Raw genomic sequence first — 9,094 nt, 5'->3', positions numbered from 1 at the left:
ATGAGTGACTATAAATGAACTTTTCTTATCAATAGATGGTTTTCGCTTCACGTTTCTTGAGGTAAACATTCAATTATATTCTGTTTTAACCAAAATTATAAGAAAATTGAACTTAAAATCCATAATGAGACTATAAATCCATTTAAAACCAATAATAACGCTTTCAAAGGAATGAGTGACTATAAATGAACTTTTCTTGTCAATAGATGGCTTTCGCTTCACGTTTCCCGAAGCTAACATTCAATTATAATCTGTTTTAACCAAAAATGTAAGAATATTCAACTTAAAATCAATAATGAGACTATAAAACTATTTAAAGCGGGTAATAAGGCTTTCGAAGCCATGAGTGACTATAAATAAACTTTTGTTGTCAATGGATGGCTTTCGCGTCACATTTCTCGAGGTAAACATTCAATTATATTCTGTTTTAAACAAAATTATAAGAAAATTGAACTTAAAATCAATAATGAGATTGTAAATCCATTTAAAACCAATAATAACGCTTTGAAAGGAATGAGTGACTATAAATGAACTTTTCTTGTCAATAGATGGCCTTCGCTTCACGATTCCCGAGGCAAACATTCAATTACAATCTTTGATAACCAAAAATGTAAGAATATTCAACTTAAAATCAACAATGAGACTATAAAACTATTTAAAGCGAGTAATAAGGCTTCCGAAGGCATGAGTGACTATAAATAAACTTTTGTTGTCAATGGATGGCTTTCGCGTCATGTTTCTCGAGGCAAATATTCAATTATATTCTGTTTTAACCAAAATTGTAAGAAAATTGAACTTAAAATCAATAATGAGATTATAAATCCATTTAAAATCAATAATAACGCTTTCAAAGGAATGAGTGACTATAAATGAACTTTTCTTGTCAATAGATGGCCTTCGCTTCACGTTTCCCGAGGCAAAAATTCAATTACAATCTTTGTTAACCAAAAAAGAAAGAATATTCAACTTAATATCAATAATGAGACTATAAAAGCATTTAAAGCGAGTAATAAGGATTCTGAAAAAATGAGTGACTATAAATAAACTTTTCTCATCAATGGATGGCTTTCGCGTCACCTTTCTCGAGGTAAGCATTCAATTATATTCTGTTTTAACCAAAATTATAAGAAAATTGAACTTAAAATCCATAATCAGATTATAAATCCATTTAAAACCAATAATAACGCTTTCAAAGGAATGAGTGACTATAAATGAACTTTTCTTGTCAATAGATGGCTTTCGCTTCACGTTTCCCGAGGCTAACATTCAATTATAATCTCTTTTAACCAAAAATGTAAGAATATTCAACTTAAAATCAATAATGAGACTATAAAACTATTTAAAGCGGGAAATAAGGCTTGCGAAGGCATGAGTGACTATAAATAAACTTTTGTTGTCAATGGATGGCTTTCGCGTCACGTTTCTCGAGGTAAACATTCAATTATATTCTGTTTTAAACAAAATTATAAGAAAATTGAACTTAAAATCAATAATGAGATTATAAATCCATTTAAAACCTATAATAACGCTTTCAAAGGAATGAGTGACTATAAATGAACTTTTCTTGCCAATAGATGGCTTTCGTTTCACGTTTCTCGAGGCAAACATTCAATTACAATCTTTGTTAACCAAAAATGTAACAATATTCAACTTAAAATCAATAATGCGACTATAATAGCATTTAAAGCGATTAATAAGGCTTCCGAAGGCATGAGTGACTATAACTAAACTTTCCTTGTCAATGGATGGCTTTCGCGTCACGTTTCTCGAGGCAAACATTCAATTTTATTCTGTTTTAACCAAAATTGTAAGAAAATTGAACTTAAAATCAATAATGAGTTTATAAATCCATTTAAAACCAATAATAACGCTTTCAAAGGAATGAGTGACTATAAATGAACTTTTCTTGTCAATAGATGGCTTTCGCTTCATGTTTCCCGAGGCAAATATTCAATTACAATCTTTGTTAACCAAAAATGTAAGAATATTCAACTTAAAATCAATAATGAGACTATAAAAGCATTTAAAGCGATTAATAAGGCTTCCGAAGGCATGAGTGACTATAACTAAACTTTCCTTGTCAATGGATGGCTTTCGCGTCACGTTTCTCAAGACAAACATTCAATTCTATTCTGTTTTAACTAAAATTGTAAGAAAATTGAACTTAAAATCAATAATGAGTTTATAAATCCATTTAAAACCAATAATAACGCTTTCAAAGGAATGAGTGACTATAAATGAACTTTTCTTGTCAATAGATGGCTTTCGCTTCATGTTTCCCGAGGCAAATATTCAATTACAATCTTTGTTAACCAAAAATGTAAGAATATTGAACTTAAAATCAATAATGAGACTATAAAAGCATTTAAAGCGATTAATAAGGCTTCCGAAGGGATGAGTGACTCTAACTAAACTTTCCTTGTCAATGGATGGCTTTCGCGTCTCGTTTCTCGAGGCAAACATTCAATTTTATTCTGTTTTAACCAAAATTGTAAGAAAATTGAACTTAAAATCAATAATGAGATTATAAATCCATTTAAAACCAATAATAACGTTTTCAAAGGAATGAGTGACTATAAATGAACTTTTCTTATCAATAGATGGTTTTCGCTTTACGTTTCTCGAGGTAAACATTCAATTATATTCTGTTTTAACCAAAATTATAAGAAAATTGAACTTAAAATCCATAATGAGACTATAAATCCATTTAAAACCAATAATAACGCTTTCAAAGGAATGAGTGACTATAAATGAACTTTTCTTGTCAATAGATGGCTTTCGCTTCACGTTTCCCAAAGCTAACATTCAATTATAATCTGTTTTAACCAAAAATGTAAGAATATTCAACTTAAAATCAATAATGAGACTATAAAACTATTTAAAGCGGGTAATAAGGCTTTCGAAGGCATGAGTGACTATAAATAAACTTTTGTTGTCAATGGATGGCTTTCGCGTCACATTTCTCGAGGTAAACATTCAATTATATTCTGTTTGAAACAAAATTATCAGAAAATTGAACTTAAAATCAATAATGAGATTATAAATCCATTTAAAACCTATAATAACGCTTTCAAAGGAATGAGTGACTATAAATGAACTTTTCTTGTCAATATATGGCTTTCGCTTCACGTTTCTAGAGGCAAACATTCAATTACAATCTTTGTTAACCAAAAATGAAAGAATATTCAACATAAAATCAATAATGAGACTATAAAAGCATTTAAAGCGAGTAATAAGGCTTCTGAAGGAATGAGTGACTATAAATAAACTTTTCTTGTCAATGGATGGCATTCGCATCACCTTTCTCGAGGTAAACATTCAATTATATTCTGTTTTAACCAAAATTATAAGAAAATTGAACTTAAAATCCATAATGAGGTTATAAATCCATTTAAAACCAATAATAACGCTTTCAAAGGAATGAGTGAGTATAAATGAACTTTTCTTGTCAATAGATGGTTTTTGCTTCACGTTTCTCGAGGTAAACATTCAATTATATTCTGTTTTAACCAAAATTATAAGAAAATTGAACTTAAAATCCATAATGAGATTATAAATCCATTTAAAACCAATAATAACGCTTTCAAAGGAATGAGCGACTATAAATGCACTTTTCTTGTCAATAGATGGCTTTCGCTTCACGTTTCTCGTGGTAAACATTCAATTATATTCTGTTTTAACAAAAATTTTAAGAAAATTGAACTTAAAATCCATAATGAGATTATAAATCCATTTAAAACCAATAATAACGCTTTCAAGGGAATGAGTGACTATAAATGAACTTTTCTTGTCAATAGATGGCTTTCGCTTCACGTTTCCCGAGGCTAACATTCAATTACAATCTTTGTTAACCAAAAATGTAAGAATATTCAACTTAAAATCAACAATGAGACTAGAAAACTGTTTAAAGCGAGTAATAAAACTTCCGAAGGCGTGAGTGACTATAAATAAACTTTTGTTGTCAATGGATGGTTTTCGCGTCATGTTTCTCGAGGCAATCATTCAATTATATTCTGTTTTAAACAAAATTGTAAGAAAATTGAACTTAAAATCAATAATGAGATTATAAATCCATTTAAAACCAATAATAACGCTTTCAAAGGAATGAGTGACTATAAATGAACTTTTCTTGTCAATTGATGGCTTTCTCTTCATGTTTCTCGAGGCAAACATTCAATTACAATCTTTGTGAACCAAAAATGTAAGAATATTCAACTTAAAATCAATAATGAGACTATAAAAGCATTTAAAGCGATTAATAAGGCTTCTGAATGAATGAGTGACTATAAATAAACTTTTCTTGTCAATGGATGGCATTGGCGTCACCTTTCTCGAGGTAAACATTGAATTGTATTATGTTTTAACCAAAATTATAAGAAAATTGAACTTAAAATCCATAATGAGATTATAAATCCATTTAAAACAAATAATAACGCTTTTAAAGGAATGAGTGACTATAAATGAACTTTTCCTGTCAATAGATGGTTTTCGCTTCACGTTTCTCGAGGTAAACATTTAATTATATTCTGTTTTAACCAAAATTATAAGAAAATTGAACTTAAAATCCATAATGAGATTATAAATCCATTTAAAACCAATAATAACGCTTTCAAAGGAATGAGTGACTATAAATGCACTTTTCTTGTCAATAGATGGCTTTCGCTTCACGTTTTCCGAAGCTAACATTCAATTATAATCTGTTTTAACCAAAAATGTAAGAATATTCAACTTAAAATCAATAATGAGACTATAAAAGCATTTAAAGCGATTAATAAGGCTTCCGAAGGCATGAGTGACTATAACTGAACTTTCCTTATCAATGGATGGTTTCCCGTCACGTTTCTCGAGGCAAACATTCAATTATATTCTGTTTTAACCAAAATTCAAAGAAAATTGAACTGAAAATCAATAATGAGTTTATAAATCCATTTAAAACCAAGAATAACGCTTTCAAAGGAATGAGTGACTTTAAATGAACTTTTCTTGTCAATAGATGGCTTTCGCTTCATGTTTCCCGAGGCAAATATTCAATTACAATCTTTGTTAACCAAAAATGTAAGAATATTCAACTTAAAATCAATAATGAGACTATAAAAGCATTTAAAGCGATTAATAAGGCTTCTGAATGAATGAGTGACTATAAATAAACTTTTCTTGTCAATGGATGGCATTGCCGTCACGTTTCTCGAGGTAAACATTGAATTATATTCTGTTTTAACCAAAATTATAAGAAAATTGAACTTAAAATCCATAATGAGATTATAAATCCATTTAAAACCAATAATAACGCTTTTAAAGGAATGAGTGACTATAAATGAACTTTTCTTGTCAATAGATGGCTTTCGCTTCATGTTTCCCGAGGCAAATATTCAATTACAATCTTTGTTAACCAAAAATGTAAGAATATTCAACTTAAAATCAATAATGAGACTATAAAAGCATTTAAAGCGATTAATAAGGCTTCCGAAGGCATGAGTGACTACAACTAAACTTTCCTTGTCAATGGATGGCTTTCGCGTCACGTTTCTCGAGGCAAACATTCAATTTTATTCTGTTTTAACCAAAATTGTAAGAAAATTGAACTTAAAATCAATAATGAGATTATAAATCCAATTAAAACCAATAATAACGTTTTCAAAGGAATGAGTGACTATAAATGAACTTTTCTTATCAATAGATGGTTTTCGCTTCGCGGTTCTCGAGGTAAACATTCAATTATATTCTGTTTTAACCAAAATTATAAGAAAATTGAACTTAAAATCCATTATGAGACTATAAATCCATTTAAAACCAATAATAACGCTTTCAAAGGAATGAGTGACTATAAATGAACTTTTCTTGTCAATAGATGGCTTTCGCTTCACGTTTCCCGAAGCTAACATTCAATTATAATCTGTTTTAACCAAAAATGTAAGAATATTCAACTTAAAATCAATAATGAGATTATAAAACTATTTAAAGCGGGTAATAAGGCTTTCGAAGCCATGAGTGACTATAAATAAACTTTTGTTGTCAATGGATGGCTTTCGCGTCACATTTCTCGAGGTAAACATTCAATTATATTCTGTTTTAAACAAAATTATGAGAAAATTGAACTTAAAATCAATAATGAGATTGTAAATCCATTTAAAACCAATAATAACGCTTTGAAAGGAATGAGTGACTATAAATGAACTTTTCTTGTCAATAGATGGCCTTCGCTTCACGTTTCTAGAGGCAAACATTCAATTACAATCTTTGTTAACCAAAAATGAAAGAATATTCAACTTAAAATCAATAATGAGACTATAAAAGCATTTAAAGCGAGTAATAAGGATTCTGAAGGAATGTGTGACTATAAATAAACTTTTCTTGTCAATGGATGGCATTCGCGTCACCTTTCTCGAGGCAAACATTCAATTATATTCTGTTTTAACCAAAATTATAAGAAAATTGAACTTAAAATCCATAATGAGATTATAAATCCATTTAAAACCAATAATAACGCTTTCAAAGGAATGAGTGACTATAAATGAACTTTTCTTGTCAATAGATGGTTTTCGCTTCACGTTTCTCGAGGTAAACATTCAATTATATTCTGTTTTAACCAAAATTATAGGAAAATTAAACTTAAAATCCATAATGAGATTATAAATCCATTTAAAACTAATAATAACGCTTTCAAAGGAATGAGTGACTATAAATGCACTTTTCTTGTCAATAGATGGCTTTCGCTTCACGTTTCTCGAGGTAAACATTCAACTATATTCTGTTTTAACCAAAATTATAAGAAAATCGAACTTAAAATCCATAATGAGATTATAAATCCATTTAAAACCAATAATAACGCTTTCAAAGGAATGAGTGACTATAAATGAACTTTTCTTGACAATAGATGGCTTTCGCTTCACATGTCCCGAGGCTAACATTCAATTACAATCCTTGTTAACCAAAAATGTAAGAATATTCAACTTAAAATCAACAATGAGACTATAAAACTATTTAAAGCGAGTAATAAGGCTTCCGAAAGCATGAGTGACTATAAATAAACTTTTGTTGTCAATGGATGGTTTTCGCGTCATGTTTCTCGAGGCAATCATTCAATTATATTCTGTTTTAAACAAAATTGTAAGAAAATTGAACTTAAAATCAATAATGAGATTATAAATCCATTTAAAACCAATAATAACGCTTTCAAAGGAATGAGTGACTATAAATGAACTTTTCTTGTCAATTGATGGCTTTCGCTTCATGTTTCTCGAGGCAAACATTCAATTACAATCTTTGTTAACCAAAAATGTAAGAATATTCAACTGAAAATCAATAATGAGACTATAAAAGCATTTAAAGCGATTAATAAGGCTTCCGAAGGCATGAGTGACTATAACTGAACTTTCCTTCTCAATGGATGGCTTTCGCGTCACGTTTCTCGAGGCAAACATTCAATTATATTCTGTTTTAACCAAAATTGTAAGAAAATTGAACTTAAAATCAATAATGAGTTTATAAATCCATTTAAAACCAATAATAACGCTTTCAAAGGAATGAGTGACTATAAATGAACTTTTCTTGTCAATAGATGGCTTTCGCTTCATGTTTCCCAAGGCAAATATTCAATTACAATCTTTGTTAACCAAAAATGTAAGAATATTCAACTTATAATCAATAATGAGACTATAAAAGCATTTAAAGTGATTAATAAGGCTTCCGAAGGCATGAGTGACTATAACTAAACTTTCCTTGTCAATGGATGGCTTTCGCGTCACGTTTCTGGAGGCAAACATTCAATTATATTCTGTTTTAACAAAAATTATAAGAAAATTGAACTTAAAATCCATAATGAGATTATAAATCCATTTAAAATCAATAATAACGATTTCAAAGAAATGAGTGACTATAAATGAACTTTTCTTGTCAATAGATGGTTTTCGCTTCACGTTTCTCGAGGTAAACATTCAATTATATTCTGTTTTAACCAAAATTATAAGAAAATTGAACTTAAAATCCATTATGAGATTATAAATCCATTTAAAACCAATAATAACGCTTTCAAAGGAATGAGTGACTATAAATGAACTTTTCTTCTCAATAGATGGCTTTCGCTTCACGTTTCCCGAGGCTAACATTCAATTACAATCTTTGTTAACCAAAAATGTAAGAATATCCAACTTAAAATCAACAATGAGACTAGAAAACTATTTAAAGCGAGTAATAAAACTTCCGAAGGCATGAGTGACTATAAATAAACTTTTGTTGTCAATGGATGGTTTTCGCGTCATGTTTCTCGAGGCAATCATTCAATTATATTCTGTTTTAAACAAAATTGTAAGAAAATTGAACTTAAAATCAATAATGAGATTATAAATCCATTTAAAACCAATAATAACGCTTTGAAAGGAATAAGTGACTATAAATGAACTTTTCTTGCCAATAGATGGCTTTCGCTTCACGTTGCCCGAGGTAAACATTCAATTATATTCTGTTTTAACAAAAATTATAAGAAAATTGAACTTAAAATCCATTATGAGATTATAAATCCATTTAAAACCAATAATAACGCTTTCAAAGGAATGAGTGACTATAAATGAACTTTTCTTGTCAATAGATGGCTTTCGCTTCACGTTTGCCGAGGCTAACATTCAATTACAATCTTTGTTAACCAAAAATGTAAGAATATTCAACTTAAAATCAACAATGAGACTAGAAAACTATTTAAAGCGAGTAATAAAACTTCCGAAGGCATGAGTGACTATAAATAAACTTTTGTTGTCAATGGATGGTTTTCGCGTCATGTTTCTCGAGGCAATCATTCAATTATATTCTGTTTTAAACAAAATTGTAAGAAAATTGAACTTAAAATCAATAATGAGATTATAAATCCATTTAAAACCAATAATAACGCTTTCAAAGGAATGAGTGACTATAAATGAACTTTTCTTGTCAATCGATGGCTTTCTCTTCATGTTTCTCGAGGCAAACATTCAATTACAATCTTTGTTAACCAAAAATGTAAGAATATTCAACTTAAAATCAATAATGAGACTATAAAAGCATTTAAAGCGATTAATAAGGCTTCCGAAGGCATGAGTGACTATAACTAAACTTTCCTTGTCAA

This window comes from Theobroma cacao, chromosome 9 (genome assembly GCF_053813885.1).
Source record: "Theobroma cacao isolate CCN51 chromosome 9, ASM5381388v1, whole genome shotgun sequence".
Classification (NCBI taxonomy): Eukaryota; Viridiplantae; Streptophyta; class Magnoliopsida; order Malvales; family Malvaceae; genus Theobroma; species Theobroma cacao.
This window is presented reverse-complemented; position numbering follows the sequence as displayed.